Source organism: Centrocercus urophasianus, unplaced genomic scaffold (assembly GCF_019232065.1).
Source record: "Centrocercus urophasianus isolate 14NV4802_14NV808 unplaced genomic scaffold, USGS_Curo_1.0 seq_10, whole genome shotgun sequence".
NCBI lineage: Eukaryota > Metazoa > Chordata > Aves > Galliformes > Phasianidae > Centrocercus > Centrocercus urophasianus.
In genome coordinates this window covers 54,127,177-54,145,013 of record NW_024884142.1, presented here as the reverse complement: position 1 = coordinate 54,145,013, position 17,837 = coordinate 54,127,177, and positions in this window count along the sequence as shown.

Below are 17,837 nucleotides of genomic sequence, written 5' to 3'. Positions count from 1 at the left end.
TGCCCCCTTATTATTACACAGGCAGGCTTGCCCCCTTATTATTACACTGGCAGGCTTGCCCCCTCACCCTTACACAGGCACACTTATTTGTAATCTTGAACCTTCTGAAAAAGCAGCACTCTTCCCTCCCGCCTGTTACAGGAAAGGGCTTCAAACTCCAAATATACTAAGTAACAAACTTTAATCTCAGTAATGAGAATGAAACATTTCAGCTTTCTCCTTAACATTTTCTCAGTGCATAGAAATCATGCATTCTTTATTGTCACAGTTATTATAGCCAGTTGCCTCTGAAAACCATAATGACTGGAATATTTTCCTCACTGTCTGCAGGACTGACACAGGAAAAACCAAAGCTTGCTTGCAGGAGCAAACAAGCATTTCTCTTCTTAAAACAAACATTTCCTTCTATACGCATCTCATTCAGGATTTAATTCCAAACCATAACATGAATCCCCACAGAATCTTCCAGTCAGGTTGTCAACACCAGAATATTCACATCCAGACGAGTAGAAACTTCTCTGGAAACTGGCTCTCCATTCCTGCAGCAGCACAGGTATCAAGGTACACTCTGAACAAGCACCTGACTTCATGTGACTGCTCTGTACAGACAAAGCCTGGCTGAAGCTATCACTCATACAAATCTAGCGTGATATCAGGAATGTCAGCCTCCTGAACACTCCCAGTATGGCTACAAGGAACACAGGCTAGTAGCCCTCAAGGAATACTCTACCCTCAAGTCACAAGAGAAGGACAGGAAAATTGGGACACACTGGAGATGTAACAACAATTCTTACTGTGATCCACTGGCCCAAGGTCAGAAAACAAGCAGATCATGGACTGAATCTACGAATTCCCTCCTTCCAACAGAAGGAGTCTGTTTTTGATGCCCAAAGCAGGAGTTACGATGCTTTGCAAAAACAGTTTCAACAACACAAGGCACATTCTCTGGCTTGTAGGTTCAAATAAGTGTGACAGCCAAGATCAAAAACTATTCAATGACTGCTGATAAGCACGTGCTTTAGGGCACCTGTCCTGTAAATAGGGTCCTTCCCCTTCCAGTGAACATTGTAGCCATGGGACCGCCACACTTATGTATGGAAAAAGAATAACATAACGAGAGTCTGTAATCATTGGGCTGAAGTAGTTCTCATAAAAACTGAGTTGTGTTCCTTCCACAGGTCTGTCAGGTTAGCATTATTGAGCTTATACACTCTTTAAATGGGTTAGTTACCAGCTAGAAGTAGTACTATAGCAATATTTCCTTATCTTCACTTTTTCTTCTCATTAGATCAAGTCATCTTTTCAGTAAAATTTTAAAATATTTAACATTCAAACTTCAGGAATTGCAGGGTTTTACGTTCTTTTTGGTTGGGGCTAAGAGCTTAAATGCCTCTTGTTTTGCTTGGTCTTCATTGCTAATAAAAGAAAATTCTTCCAATTTAGTGGAGAACCATTGTCCACAAAGCAGATGACTAGTTCTCAGCATACTTGATTGCCTTCCAACTTCTGCCATGTGCTTCTTGGATGCCTTCCATGACTTTTTTTTTTTTTTAGAAAAAAAAAAGCTCAACTGTGCCTCAGTTCTCCATGTATGAAGTGGGAATATTGTCTGGTTCCTATGGCTGGTGGGTATAATTGAGGCTAAGCTGAAGAAAACATTCACAATTGGTTTTCGTGGTTTAACACCCTATAAACAAGTAATGTTTACCTTTTCCATCAGAAAGCGAAACATGGAAATGCACTTCTTCCACCACATCATTTTTACACATTGAAATAATGACTGCATTTATAAACTAGAAGGAGCGAGGCATGTTATTTTTCACAGTGTAAGAAGTCCCAGCAGAGATGGGTTAATCACAGCGATTCTTAGCAACGTGAGCCATCTTTACAAACACAAATGAAGTCCCTCAGTAATCACTCTGCTTTCTTGTCTGAATAAGGGCTTGGGGAATCTGCCTCCCTGGGGAACTCTGGAGAAAGGGAGCATTAAAAGTAGCTAAGAGAAAAAGATCATCTCCCAGTGACACAAAAGTCACTGGGAAAATGCAAACAACAGACAAGTCACTTAACTAATCTGGCAAGATGATAAATAGCAAGATGCTTTCTGAGGAATTTGAGCCTCTTCAGAGCCACAGAATAAAAAAAGCTGGGTGCCAGCTGAGGTTTTTTTTTTTTTAAACTATTCCCCTGCCCTGAGGCAGCAAAGAAGTTCGTGTCAAGAGCATCATTCAATAAACACTTGCTTTTTATAGAATGGACTTTCAGTGATCAAGAATTTCCTTTATATAGGACACTTACTCTGTCCCCACTGGTCATTACTTCACATTCTAAGAGCAGCCTTAAGTTTCAACTTACTTTGAGTTCATGGAAAGATATCAGCATAAGGTTAAAAAAAAAAAAAAATCATGTTTCGCTGAGAAAAGCATAATATGCAGCTTCCTGTAACTGGCTGCACTGTGAATGGAACATAATAGGTCGGCTCTTTCCGGCATCCATCAGGCTGCTAAAAAGAAAATTAGAGATGAAGTACGCAAAAGCACAGAAATGGGTATTGTTTCTATTATATTATTACTGGAGGAAAAAATGGGACGCAGAAAATAAGATTTATCATGAAAAATTAAGAGCGAGCCATGCAAGGCATGCACGCAGGGCTGCATTTGCCTGCTCCGCTACGGTGCCGGCAGCTCAGCCAGCAGCCTGTTTTTCTGACGTCCAGCACTGCCCTCCAGCGCCCGCGGCCGGCCCCGCAAGGGAGGCAGCAAGGGGGTAAAGGCTAAGTGCAGATCTAAGTTCGCTATGCCTATGGAGAGAGCAACAGAAGGTCCCTAAGAGACGGCAGCGTGCTTTACATCCTCACTTTAACAACTGGATGCCAAATCAATTCTCTCTTCAACGCTGCTGAAGTTTTACGCATTTTTGCATTGCTATCTTTCCATAAGATATGGAATGACCTTTCACACACAGGATGAGAGCCATAGTCATACAGCTCAGCTAAGGTCTTATGTTCCTAAGTCATGCTTTCCTCCCACAAATCACCTGGAAAGGTTCTGAAGTGGTTCTGTAACCCTTCCCAGCTTCCCTTCCCTTCCCAGAGCACACTGTGGGTGCTCTGCTGCCAGTGCCCTGTGCTTTCGGAGTCCACAGCTGCTCTGCAGGACAAAACAAATATTGTTTTCCATAGCACTCCCACGAATTCAGAAACTTAGTGAATTGAGTTTCATTTCTAGATTAACATTTCATTTCTACTTACAGCTTAATCTATACTAACCCCATCAAAACCTGCAAAGCCACTTTGGTAAGACCACAGTTCTGCCATCTGCCCTTCTCCCTCTGGGCAGCCCTATCCTACAGTGGATGCAGCCCTGGAGTGACAAGTGGCTGCTACCAGTTTACAAAGACAAAACCTAAAATTGGGACTTGAGTCCTCATTTTAAATATAGCCATATCACCTATATAACCATATCACCTTCTCACCAGGCAGAACAAGTATAAGATCTTCAGTGTCCTGGCTGACCTCCAGTGTTCTGACTCTGGATTGCACACCCACACCTCTGCTGCAGCACCACTCTGCCAGTTTTTTTTCCAACTCCACTACTTAAAGCTATGTCAGCAAGCAATCTTCTTTCTACATCATTGCTCCTCTATCCTGTCACAAAACATAAATCCCAAGAACTAAACCCCCTCCGAAACCCTGCACCAGTTTAGCATCTTTGAAAACAGACACCCCAAATAAACAAAACAGCTGGAAAAGACAAAGCATGAGAGTTATTCAGAGCCTAACATGGAAAAAAAAAAAAAAAAAAAAAAAAAAACAGTTTCAGAAAAAGGACTCTGACTTTAAATGAAGAACAAATACTACTTTCTTCTTGTCCTTATCAGAGCAAAGAACTCAAGTTCAGAAATATCTCAAACTTGTTTATTAATTAGGAAATTAACAAAGAATGTGGACAACAGCTTTGACTTCATAGACTGCATTAAAACAAAGATTGGACCTTTATGCTACTTGTGTTCTTCATTAAAAGCAAAAAATAAGGGATGGGAAGCTGCAACTTATGCACATTAAGTGTGTACCAGTATCTAGACCAGAACATTTGATGTTTTGAGTTCACAAACAAGTATAAAAATGCCCATATATATATATGTGTGTGTGTGTTGTCCAAATACAGCAGAACTTGACAGTCATGCTAGGAATGCTACACAGCAATTCCCAAAAGAAATATGCACCAGAGAATGGCTTTGCCACTTTTTCTTTAAGAAAAAATTATTTCCTAACATTTTCTCGGTTACTTCAGCCCACTTGGTACTGCAATAAAAAGAAAAAAACATTTTAAACTTCGAATGGTATTTTTTTTGTTTTTAGTGTTACAAACCCAGAACGACTTATCTAAAGAAAGATTCGAGACTTTGCTATAAAGGGTCCACAGTGGAGTCACCCTGGAGACAGCAATGGTCTGTCACAGCTTTGTAAAACAATACCCTAATCCCCTGGACTTTAAACTAATTTTGGAAATTGCCCTGACATTTATAAAGCAGCACTTTGCCTCCACATATCCATTTTCTGCTTCAGCCAGCATTACATACTTTCTGACTCCGTCACCCTAGCAGTTGTTTTATTTTGGTTTTGACTCTGTCTTTGGGAAACGTGACATTTAGTACAGAACAAGAAAGAGAAGAACCAAGCGCAGAACAATGAGGGCCTTTCCCTTCATGTGAAGGCAGCTCAGCTGGCACGGCAGGAGATGGGCCAACAGATGTGAGCTCAAGGGAGGCTTCCGGCTATTGCTGAATCATTTCTTCCTTTGTTATCGCTACAGGGCTTCCTGTCAGCCATTCAATAGGGCATTCAGGACGACTCTGAAAGGCCAGATCCTATTCACTGAGGAGCCCCGATTAGCCTCATGATGTCAGGGGACCTTTGGGATCTAACACGGTAACACTGTACCAGAATAAAGGTTATCCACGTCCAGAGGTGGAGGAGCAAAAGCAAACAGGAGCACACCCACTTCTTTTATAGACCCAAAACTCAAGACTTTACAGCATGGTTATCGAGATTTATTCTTCTCCTCCCTTTTCCCCTAGCAGATAAGGGCAAAGCATTAAACTAAGAACAAAAATCCTGTTGAAATGAAAAGATAATAAAAATGTAGGACCTTCAAAGGTATGAATACACAATTTTTACTGAGTGTATGACGTATCAAACCCCCAAGGCAGCCTAGCCCCCCTCAGAAACCCAGAGCAGAACAGCACACATTTCTCACAGGGCTATTATTTTATTAGGGACACAGCTATTATAAACACTGCCCAGAACCCTCCAAATTGCCTTGTTGCACTGGGCTCAGATGCCTGCTCAACCTATCACCACCCAGAGATAAACCCTGCCAGGCTGTAGTAACTCTCCAGAGCTTACTGTGCTGGTTTAGAACACCAGTTGATGGCAAACAGAGCACACATTTCATTACTCTCCCTACCTGTTCCAAAGCACATGTCTTATGTCAGATGATGCAACCAAAGCTAGAAGGCTCTATTCTCCATGGACAAACTCACGCCTAGGAAAAGTTTCAATGATCTTTATGATCAAGTCCATATAATAGGGAACTGAATAATAAAATGCAAAAAAAAAAGGTAGTAATTTCATAGAAAAGATACGCACATAAACTCTGTTATGTAAAACAAGAAACACTGCTTCTGAAAATGTTACCTGAAGTCTCTACTCTGTAGGAATTTTGACCCTTTCTCTTAAGCTTCTTCTGTATTCATAGATCTAAAAGTTTTTGTGTAATTACTATCTGTGTTACATTAAGTATTTTTATTAGAACTTCAAAGAAAATAAAAGAAGACTCCATACATAAAATAAAATTCTCAGTACATCCAACATTTCAAATCAGAGATAATAATTTAAGACTAGATTAATTTTGCTATAAAATTACACTGTTAGCCAGGGCAGATCTTATGTCACACAAGAAGTTAAATGAAAGATATTACTCTCTTTGAAGATAAGTCAATACTTTAACATTAATTGCTATATCCTACATCAGAGAAAGATCATTCCTTTAGGTTAATTTGCACTGTTTTATCACATAGAGTCACCATAAACTTTAAGGTTTAAAGTTTCGTTACCTACCACTTAAGGCAGCCTTATCTCTGCTTTTAAAGACACAAACACAACAAGCATACTACATGCACAAATAACTTCAACAGAAGCTAATATAACTTCAAACATTACAGAAACATTTTATACTGTAGAGGTACTACAGACATCAGCATTGAAATATATTTCCTCTTTCTCATTTAAACTATAGAGTAATTAAAGTACATAATAGAAAAGACAAATCAGGTAGGTTTTCACATTTGAAGAAGTTTCTCCTTAGACATTCCTAGCATTTGTTAAAGCTTCTAGCATAGCTTTATTTACTTAAGGCTGTTAAGTTTCTTCCCCTATTTATGTAAGTTTCTGAAAAGCATTCACTTTGCTCAATAGCAGACAAGAAAGCCAACCAGCAGCAGAACACAAAAAGCTATAAACAGTAAATTAGCTAGAAACATGACTTCTTTTTCTGTGCAAAATCCACCAAGCAATACACTTACCAGTTCTATTATAGCATAACTTCTTTCACTCTCTAAGCTACCCACATCTCCATCTAAGACTAAAGAACACAGAAATAAATACACCTGCACTAACTAAAAAAACACACATCAGGACCAATCACCCATAAAACTCCCTAACTATATAAGCTCCTCAAGGACCCCTAACAGTACCTTTTTATAATAGCCTTCATTTGTAATAATTTGCCACCTGCTCTCAATGAAGAATGCCAGTGAGACACAGCTGAATTGGTTTCTCTCTCACCTGTCCTTTTTCTTCTCATCAGGTGTGCTAAGATGCCTATATAAGGTGGTAAGCCTCACGGTTTACTTTTTATATTTTCTGATTGTTTAGAAGGGGGGAAAAGATGCTATAACACAAGGTAGTTGTTTTACTTTTTTACTTTCTGGGTATTAGTTGGCTAGTACAAATATGGATGCATAAACTGTATGGCACCTGTTTTGAGTGCATTAAGAAACAGTGTTTCTATTATAGCATTTGTTTATGGTCATGTTTGTACTTTAAATGCTTTCAGTTTAGAAGTTGTAGAAGTGTGATACCTTTAGTGTAATTTCTATCTTTGTTGAATGCTTCATTTTGTATTCTGTTTGCTTATCATCTGTTAGTATTTGCAAATGTGAGTAAAGCTAGAACAGCTTCCACTACACTGTTTTCTTCCTAATGATAGCTGCAATAGTAAGGAGAGCTGAAGTTTATATAAAAGCAGTATATATAGTTCATAGCCTGCTTGTACTGAGGTGAGCAAGTACTTAATATATGCAGTATTATGAACTTTTTTAGGCTATGGTATTGTTTTTGCTGCTTGCCTGTATTCACAACTCGAAGAGATAACTGACTGATACTACTGAAGTGAGTCGAGTATCTCAGGTGCTTTTAGTAAAGCAGATGTTGCTAGTAATCTATATGACTGAACAAGTTTTCTCTGTGTCTGGTGCCAAGATAATCTCCTATGTTATCAGAGACATAGCAGGACACAAGGTCTTCTTTACTACAAAAAGATCCTATGTTGTAGACTGACAAAAGTGACAATTTTTCTTCTTATAGGAACTAAAATAAGTGTCAGCTCCCTGTTTGCTTTGTGGTTCCATCCTTTTCCCTGTTCTGCTTTCAGGTAAGAAAACTACTGTACCATTGAGATAGATTGGAAGGACAGAGATGTGAAGCTGTAGTTTAAGGGGTGGGGAAGGCCTATATTATAGACATAGCATGTTCTTAACATTTCAGACAGTAATCTGTTTAAATACACCTATTTACTAATTGTTTATCTCAATTTTAATTGAAGTTAGGCTTGTTGCCTAGGCTGAAGAACTTTTTGTGTTCCTTGTGGTCATGTAAGTCGTCCTTCCTATTTAAATGAGCCTCTGTGGAAAAAATGGTATTTATCTTCTCCTCAGAACCAAACTTTGAAAATCTAAAATGGTCAGAATAAGTTTAAGTACAGTTATGGTTTCTGCTAGTCAGGAAATGTAAGGTGTTTCACTGTGGTTTTGGAAATCGAGTTTTGGGAGAAGAACTTGTATAGCAGATAATGATATCTAAAACAGCATACTTTTTCAAGGTTATGTAATTTAGATGTTAATGATGATAAAACTAATGCATGCTAGTATTATTCCTACGTCTAGTATGGTAAAGCTTATGTAGAAACAGCCTCTGGAGGGAAACAATCCAGAATTCATAATGTGAGTACTATCATTCCCATGTTAGTCTGATTTGTTTTCAGGTACAGTAAGTATTGATCTGCTTTCTGAAGCTGTCTTTCTACTATAACCTTATTTCCATTTTTCTCCAAGTCTCCCTCAAAACTCCCTGCAATTTCACATCCAGTTCAAGTCTTACAGGAAGAAAAATACACAGTAAGCCTGAGCAGTCCTAAAATCCCAGTTTTAACTTCTTCATAGGAAAGCTCTATGTGAAGCATTGAACTGGCAAATTTCTAAGGACTACATCTAACTCCTGACAAAGAAACTGTCTACTACAGCATTTACTGTTCCTTGATTTATTAGGAGAACAGACATTGCTCACTTCAGTAACAGAAGCATGAAATCTAGTTTTGCTCTGACCAATTCCTTGTGTTCTGATCTCAGTTAACCTCTTCTCAAACAAATATGGAGAGAAGTCCTGAGGAACTGCTAACATCACTTATAGTTGTGTGGAGTCTGATTCTGTAATTGAATGGACTGTTTCTTCTTTGTGGAGGCTTGCTCATGTCAGTGCACTCTGGCACACAATTTGATGTTAAGTTAGGGAAGAATTACAGTATTGATTTATTATGAACACATCTTGCATTGAAAGGTTTTAAGTATTTTTTTCTAGACAGCATTCTGGGACAAGACAAGTATGTTCAGAGACATTTAGTGTCTTCTCTGTAGAAAGTTTAATCAGCTAATAATTCAGAAATAGATATGATCACAGTTATGTCTTGCAGGTGGTACAGCATGCTTACTGAGTCTGACTGCAAGCTATCACATTTTTACCAGCTGCTAAACATGCAACTGTAAATTGACTTATTTGGGAAGTTTTTTGATAGTAGTAGAGGTTGTTTAGTTTTTATGGTTGCCTACCACAACGCTTCTTTTCAATAACTCTTACTTTGCTGTTTTACTAGTATTGCCTGTTTTCTAGCATCAACTAAACCTTGCTGGGTTTCTAGTATAGATAATGTAGTTCAGAGTGTAGTCTTTGTACACCAAGTGATAAGCAGCCCTTACGGCAGCCTGTGACCTAAGCAGAGAACTCAGATTCTAAGAAAATCTATTGTAAAGTGGGGTAAAAAAGGAAGACAATGCAGAGTAAAGCACATGAATCTTTAGAGGCATAAAGGGATCATCCGCTTCCCATTTTGTATGTAATTGTACTTTGTATCATTCCTCAAAAAAACAATTAGGAGAAGAGAATGCAGGCTGTCTCTAGCAGAGGCTGTTTACAACTTGCATTTATGTCAGTAGAGCTGTGAACACAGTAGTTCATGGACAACAGCTGGATTCAAGTTTGGGTCCTCGGCACGTCAGCTGGATTCTTCTTACTAAACCAAAACAATTAAAGTTGAAATAACTAGGCTGAATGGAAGAATGAAAGTAAAAATATAGTTTCGAAGTGCAAATCTCTTTGCCTTTTTGTTTTGAAGTGGTACATGCAATTAGCAAACCAGTGTCTAACTGAAGGCAATTGTTTATTATTGCAGTAGTTCTTTAGTACAATATTGATAGTATTTTAATATGGCTATGGGAAATGGAAGAGGAAGAATGGGAGTTGGGGGGCTTATTTGGGCCTGGAGGTAAGGGAAACGAGGCAGTCATAATGAGAGCAAGCGAAGACCAGTCCTTTCCGAAAAAGCCCGTACCGGAGGCGGCCGTGTCCGGGGGAGGTCTCGCACCGCCCTCCTCCCGCCTGCAGGGTTTCTCCGCAGTGGCCACCAGGTGGCGTCGTTGTGCCGCGCTGCCTCCAATCCGGGAGCAGCCGGGCTGGAGAGGGGCGCGGCACAATACAGCCGGAGCCGCTGCCTGAGGCTGGGCACGCTGGGCACCCGCGGGGAAGTTTGGTTCTAAATCCAGACGTAAAATTCAGTCATGCCTTTTACCTGAAGCTCTTCGACTTAGCGCTGAGGGTGGCAGAGTCTGGCTGCTGCCTGCTGCACTGGTTGCCAAACACTCATTGGTAAAGACGCAGGACTGACGTTGCAGAGAAGTCGCTGCGTGTGGCCAGAGAGCCTGAGGGGGGTCGGGAGCGTGAGGCTTTGTGAGCGCCCCCGTGTGGGCTGGGGACTGCACTTGTACATATCCGTGCTGGCACGCTGTGACCCGCTCAGTGCAAGCTGTGGCTGTGCCAGACTTGGGAAAGCTTTCCTCAGCAGCAGCTCTCCGGGCGCATCTTTGGAGGACATAACGGCACCCAGTGCTGCTTCATGTGTGCACAAGGATGAGCCAACGCTGCAGTTGAAAACTTTCCTGAACTTCAACAAAAGACAAACAAAAAATACTTAAAACGCTGCTTTTCTAAACAATTTATGCTGCCGGCCTTTTGCTTTTAATTTTTCTCTACCATCACCAGAGTGATTTTAGATCACAGATATTCATAACATTGATAATTCTGTATGTAGAAGCTCAGCTTTTCTTCAGTTTATTCCTGAACAGATGCATGTGAAGCTGAAATGCTGGATTTGGTCATGAGTAAATGAAGCTTTCTATCTTCTAGGACATATTCCTGGTTGCATAAGAGTTATTTAAATGACATAATCTTGTTTTATGAATCCTGCGAAGCAAGCATATGACTGAGAGGGATCATCTGGCTCATAACAGTTCATTTCCTAGTGGCTGTGCTCCAGTCTGGAGAGATCAGCTTTAGCCTTCCTATTCATGTGCAAGGAGGGAGGTTTCATCTTTAAAGCATTAATGTAACTTGCTGCTTTGCTGTTATGCCAGAAAGCTCCACAAGCGTACCGAAGCCCTGGCCCTGCTGTGCCCTTCTGTCCTGAATATGTCACGGAGCAATTTGAGTGATTTGTGCTAGCTTTATGCCTAATGTGAGATGAGTTCTTAGAGTAATGCATTCAGATCAGATAATACAGACTGGTCTCAAATGTTACTGTTCTTGTAGGACTCACCTAGGCAAAATGACCTTTCAATTAAGACATGAAGCGTCATGCTAGTGTTAGTTTCTTCAGACTTGCCCTAGAAGAATGGCCATTTTAACCACTGAAATAACCACAACCATCAGGTGTGACAAGATTTTTGCTCTTTCTTTAAAACTTTTGAGAGTCCGCAATCCAGAGGTTACTACTAAAAAGTCTTACAGCAGAAGAGCTTTTGATTGCTCTATTTTATAAATTCTGACTAATTTAAGGACAATCTGTTATTATTCTGTAAGAATAAGACTTATAAAGTGAATATAAAGTATCTTAGTATTTACATTCTTGTATGAGTAATATTTTCACCTGTGCAAATGTATTTTATAATAGGGAATTAGATATGGGGCATATACCTATCATTATCTTGCATTAAGGTTAGAAGTAAGAAGCCTGTTGTAGGAGCCTGAGAGTTGAAGAGGAAGCACCAAGCATGATGTCCCATCAGGCAAAGAGTACCTCGTCACCAAATTGCATTTATGTAAAAGGGTGACATAGATCACAAATTCTCCTGGATCAAATTTAAGGTGAACAAAGGAGTTTATACTGTACTGTGAAGCAGATTTTTCCAAATTTCCCTGTTCTAGGTACTGGAAGATGATGTGCTTTTACAATTAATATTTTATACAGTTCTGTGTGTTATGTCCACAAAAATGTAGCCATCAGGACTGAACAGAATGGTAGCTTCTGTACTCGTGTTTGGGTAAAAGCAGTCTTGAACTGGGAAACTGTAGTTAATGCATAAGGTTTTTTCTTAAAATGAGTTTTCAAAAATGAATTCTATATTACATTGCATTGGAGTGTTTTTTTTTGTTTTTGTTTTTTTTTTTTTTTACCTCCTGATCATAAGTGAATGACTATAAGGGAATGTAACTTTTGTACCAACAAAGAATTTGGTCCTATAATGTGGTGTCCTTAGATGCCTTTCTGATGCCACAAGCTGGGTGAGTTTTAAACTGGAGAAAGTTCACCAAGAATCTTTATGGATGTTGAGCAGCATCATGAACTTACTCTTGATGTGCTCAACAAATTTAGAAGATACTCTCTGCTCTTAGGTGTAGCAGTTCTACTGGCCTTTTTATACCCAACATGCAGGCACTGTACATCACGAATGTTGAAATAATTTTTGGCTGGGAATGTTTTTTCTAATTCAAGTTCTGGCCAGAAGGCATGTACTTCCTGGGATAGCCACCTTCTTCCTGATCTGAAATCAGAGCTTCAAGTGAGTCTGAGAAGGAAATTAACTGAAGTGTCATGCTGATCTAACTAGACTGATAGGAGGACCACCAAGACCTAAAAAGTATTCTATTGCCTTTTCTTCTTGACAAATTTGAAGCTGGTCACAAACATTACTGCTAAGCTCTGTGGGACCCAAGCCAGCCAAATTCCAACTCTATCATCCTGAGCTGAATTTTGCATTGACCTGGAAAGCTGTGCAGTTCAGCTGTGTGGGACAGGTTAATACCTCCTGGAAAAACTGCAAGTGCTGTCGGAGCCAAGTAAGTCACTGTACGTGTCAGCTCAGTCCAGCTGAATTTAGTAGCTCTGCTCAGTGCTGCCTGTGCTACAGTTTAGGTGGTGTTTTGCAAAGCCCTGAGGTACTTGTATGTTGGTCTGCCCAGTTTTTCATTATTCCTCACAGTGAAGAGGTATAACTATAATATATAAATAATGAGTCAAATAAGCATCATGTTTGGAGTGTTAGAAGTAATTATAATCAAGTAATGATAATTTTTCTCCCTGGGTGGAGTTTCCAAATAATTTCTGCAAAAGTCTTGCATTAGTGAAGAGATAAAGGTGTGCAAGGAGTATGCATTTGCAGACTCCTGAACTTTTTGGGTAGATGAAGGAGTTAGACTATTTCTAGACATTACTAACAACTTGGCCTTAGTGGGCATAGGATTCTGCACATGCTGAATGCCTGTATTTCTTTTCATCAAGTTTCATTTTTGCTATGCTAGCATCTCCTATCACATCAGGGACTGATTGCTCTCTTCTGCCTAAATTTTCTTCAAAGAGGAGGATACCATGATTGCCAGTAAGTTCTGTAGTTCTTGCAATATCTTCTGTACATAAAAAGAAATTGCATGGTCTTTGTGACTTTGGAAAGTTAAGTTCCTTTCTTGTAGAATGAAGATACGGAAAATCACAGAATCACCCGGGTTGGAAGGGACCTCAAGGATCATGTAGTTCCAACCCCCCTGCCTAGCAGGGCCACCAAACACACACATTCAGATCAGGTTGCCCAGGACCCCGTCCAACCTGGCCTTAAACACATCCAAGGACGGGGCATCCACAACCTCCCTGGGCAGCCCGTTCCAGGGCCTAACCACTCTCCTTGTATAGAACTTCCCCCTAACATCCAACCTAAATCTTCCCTCCTTCAACTTGGATCCATTTCCCCTAGTCCTGCTGTTGTCAGCCCTTTTGAAGAGTTTACTCCCCTCGTGGGTGTAGGTTCCCTTCAGGTATTGATAGGCTGCAATGAGGTCACCCCGCAGCCTTCTCTTCTCCAGGCTGAACAAGCCCAACTCCCTCAGCCTGTTCTCATAGGGGAGGTGCTCCAGCCCCCTGATCATCTTAGTCGCCCTCCTCTGGACCCTTTCCAAAATCTCAATGTCTTTCTTGTACTGAGGGCTCCAGTACATGCTGCCATGCCTTTTGGTTCTGATTTACCATTTGTACGAATGGTTAAGCTAACGGTGAAAACCAGTAAGCACATGCTTGAAGCATATTCCTAGCATTGTATGATAAGATCTAAAAGTACAATCTATGCCACCATAGATTTCTGGCCTCTCTTTTGCTGTGTGAACTGCTGATGAGGTGAGCTCCTATCACCAAGTGATAGGAAATCTTTTACTTCACTTTCTAACTGGAATTACTGTTCATCTAAAAGTAAAGGAAAATATGAGAACTCAATCTCTTTAGGGGAAAAAAAGTGCAGTTAATATGACTGTAATGAGGTCATGACTTGCAGAGAAGAAGCTCTGAAATGAGAAAATTGGGCTTAGCTGCTGAAAATGATGAGGAAATTGTCCCTGTGATGAGAATGTTTTCTTCAAGTCCTAAAAGCTTTCTTCAAGCATTAGAACACCTGGTCAGTAGTTGATGAGGCACTGCAAACCAATTTAATCAATATAGAATAAACCTTGGCTATTCCTTCATTTCTGGTCTTCTACATATTCTGATCTTCTGATAGCTAGCAGAACACAGATGTGTGATGACAGCCTAGACAGCACATTGGAGAAATACGTGAGTTCTATATATACCTGTGGCAGTGACCTATGTCTAGAAAATCTGCATACTAAGTTTTAAGTGAGCTGTTTTGTACTGTTTTTGATAGAAAAATTATCTTAAATGCTTGTTGAAAATTTGATTTAATTTCCCTAGGTTTTTATAAAGACACTAAATGTGGTACTCTAAGTCTCACTTGTTAAGCTTGAAATGAATCTTTTTAGAAAAAAAAAAAGGCAAAATATAAGCCATTTTCCTACATTTGCTTGAGATGGTGAAGAGAAATTATGTAAATGGCTCTTACTGTATTGTGCTCACTTCTGTTACATGCCATAAAACCAAATGTGATTCTCATCAGAATGACAAATAATTCTGCTTTTGCAGTGTTAATGCAAGGTAGAGATTTGGGGAGGAGAGAAAAATAATGTGAAAAAAATAATCTGAATTATTGATCAAGGACTGGTGCTCCTGGTTGTCAGCCTGTATCTCAAAAGGAGCTTGAGCTAGCAGATGAACACTTTTTTCTTTAAGATTTAAAAGTATTGTCTGTCATCTTTTGTATTCTCACTCAGGGCATTTTCATTCTAGTTTGGCTTGTTGGTCTATGAAAAGAGCTACTTCAGAGCTACCAGAACTGAATTCTTCAAGATTTTGGAGTGTATTCTTTGTACTGCTTATAACAGGTTTTCATTTCAAGATTCTAAAAATTCATATGCTTGTAGCTCAGGTTGGCTAGAGAAACTAGACCACTTTTACATCTTTACAGTGTTTACAAGTGAGAATCATCAGGATTTTTTATGTTCTATCTTTGTAGTTCTGCTTCATTACAGTGAGATAAGCATGCCATGGTTGCTACTACAAAACCATTGCCTAACCTTTTCTTTAAAATAATTACCTCATTAGAAGCAGAACTAAATGTTCGTTATGTAGCTGTAAGAAATAGTGATTGCTTTACCCTGTGACTGTACACTGTAATCAAAAACCAGTACAGCATGAAGTTGAAACTTCAGGATTAGAACCCTGTACAGAGTAAGAAAGCAACAGGAAATGCTGTCTGAGATGGTTAAAAATGTTGGAAATTCTGCTGTAGGTGTGACCTGGGTGGCCAACACTGTTACATATCAGGTTATCCAAACCCACAAGCAAATCAAAGTTGCTAAAGGTAATTTATAAATCTTTTTCATTTTTTCTGAAGAAAAAAAAAGAAATCGGCTTCATTTGAAATTCATGTAGATCCAGGGAGTACCTCTGAGCATTAAAGCTGGCCTCCAAATTTAAACCTAAGCTGTCTTTCAAACATCATGCTTCATTGTTTAAAAAAGAAAAAACACACTTTCAAGTGATTTCTGTGGTGTAATGACTAAAGCCTGACACCATCAAGCCGGGATGGGCACAACTCACTTAGAATAAGGTAAGCTCAACCATGAGGAACTGGATAGTAAACTGACTGCAATTTTCAATAATTAGGCTATCGTGATTACAAATAGTTACTAATACAGTGGTTCAGAGTTCCTTTAACGATATTTGAAATGCATGCACACTTGGGGACGGGGAACAGCTCCCTGTGAGAAAATGTCTAACATTCAGGATAAGTTCAGTGGAAAATGTTTCAGTATCTCTAGTCACAAATTTTGAACTTTTAAAATGGTTGTAATAATGGAATGGCAACTAAAAATACAAATGAAAGATTATGAGGTAGTTTGTGAAAACTGATAAAGAGGAAGAATGTACTAAAATTCAGTCAAAATTTCTTTGACTGAAAGCACACTGAAAAATTAGAGACTAGCAATGTACATGCTGAATGATTTGGCTTTAATTTGTAAATGTCTTCTAAAAAAAAAAAGTGTGTGGCAAGAGTTTACTGCAAAGAAACTTACTACTATTTTCTTACCTTTACCTTTAGCTGCAAGTGGCTATTACAGATCTGTTTTCCTCTATGCCTATCTGAACAGCAGCTCTCTTTCCTGACATGTTTTTCTTTTTTTTAATTATTCTAAAAAGTGAGAGAAAAGCTCAGGGAACTGATCTTGTGTATGGAGGGTGCCTCTTACGAGTATTTGTTGGTATGACACTTGCACATTCTATTGAATCTCTATTTAGACTTGTCAGAAGTAGGAAAAAGGAGGGGATACTTTTACCTTTTTATGGAAAACTCACTACAAATGAGATTTAAGATATCTTCATTCTTGTTTTTCTCTCCAAGTTGTATTTGAATCCAAACAGAAACCATAATCCATGATTGCAAGTCTCATTTATAAGTCCTTTACATTTTGGAAAGCAAGAGTAAACTTATTTGCAAAACTGAAAGATTCTGCTATGACTTTCATCAGTCTTACAGAGCACCAGAATTGAACATTTCTTGCATTGAACAGTAAGCTGTCAGTCATTCTGTTCCAGAACAAGGTAAGAAACCTCCTGATGACTGTCATGAATAATACCATAGGTTATTGAATTAGGTGGTGTCATGGGGTAAGGCAGCCGTGTCTCAGAATAAACCATTTTTCTGTGCTGTTTTAGTATTACTTCAGTTGTATGCTTACTCAATATAGAATATCTAGTGTTACGATCAGAGGCATAGTATTCATTCAGTTAACTGCTTTCTCACTCTTGGATGATAGCTAACTCACTGCAAATTCAGAGGTCAATTCTGCATTTCAGAGGTCAAGGCTTTGCGCATACATCTTTGTGCATACATGAATCCTACCCTTCCTTCTCTGTTTACTTCTTTATTCACTCTTCCCTTTCCTTCTCTGGAAGAGCTTATGCTACTGGAACAAATGCTCTGTAAAAGCAGTCACATGGAAGCTTGTGACCACTTTGAAGTCAATTTCAAAATAGTTTTTGAAGTTTTTTTTCCTGTCCAGTGTAGTATTCCATATATTTTCATGGGCAAAACCAGACCTGCTTCAATTTCACCCAAAAGGAAAGCTACCAGATTCTAGAGGATAGTTCATACCTAAAATATTTGAGTAAGTTTTCCAAAGGAGCACAAAGTTTTACCTGTTTTTGTAATATGATAAACCCCTTGCTCTACAATAATTTGAACAGTTGTCTCTTTACATTTTACTTTCAATTCCCATGGGAAAAGATCAAAGGGGGAGCAAAGGCCATGTACAACCTGGGAAGCACAATGTGTTTCTCTTAAAACATTTGTGAAGGGAAGGGCAGCACTGTCCTTCTGGTAGAAGACTGCCAGTGTTATTTGGCTTAGAAGGAACCTCAGAAGCTCCCTACCCCAATCTGTGGCTCCAAGTAAGCTCAACTGTGAGTTCTGAGTAGATTAGCCAGAACTTGACCCTCTTTGACCTTGAATAGGGATGGACACCATGACATTTCTTTAGGGGACCTATTTCACTGTTTGGTTATCTTCATGATGGA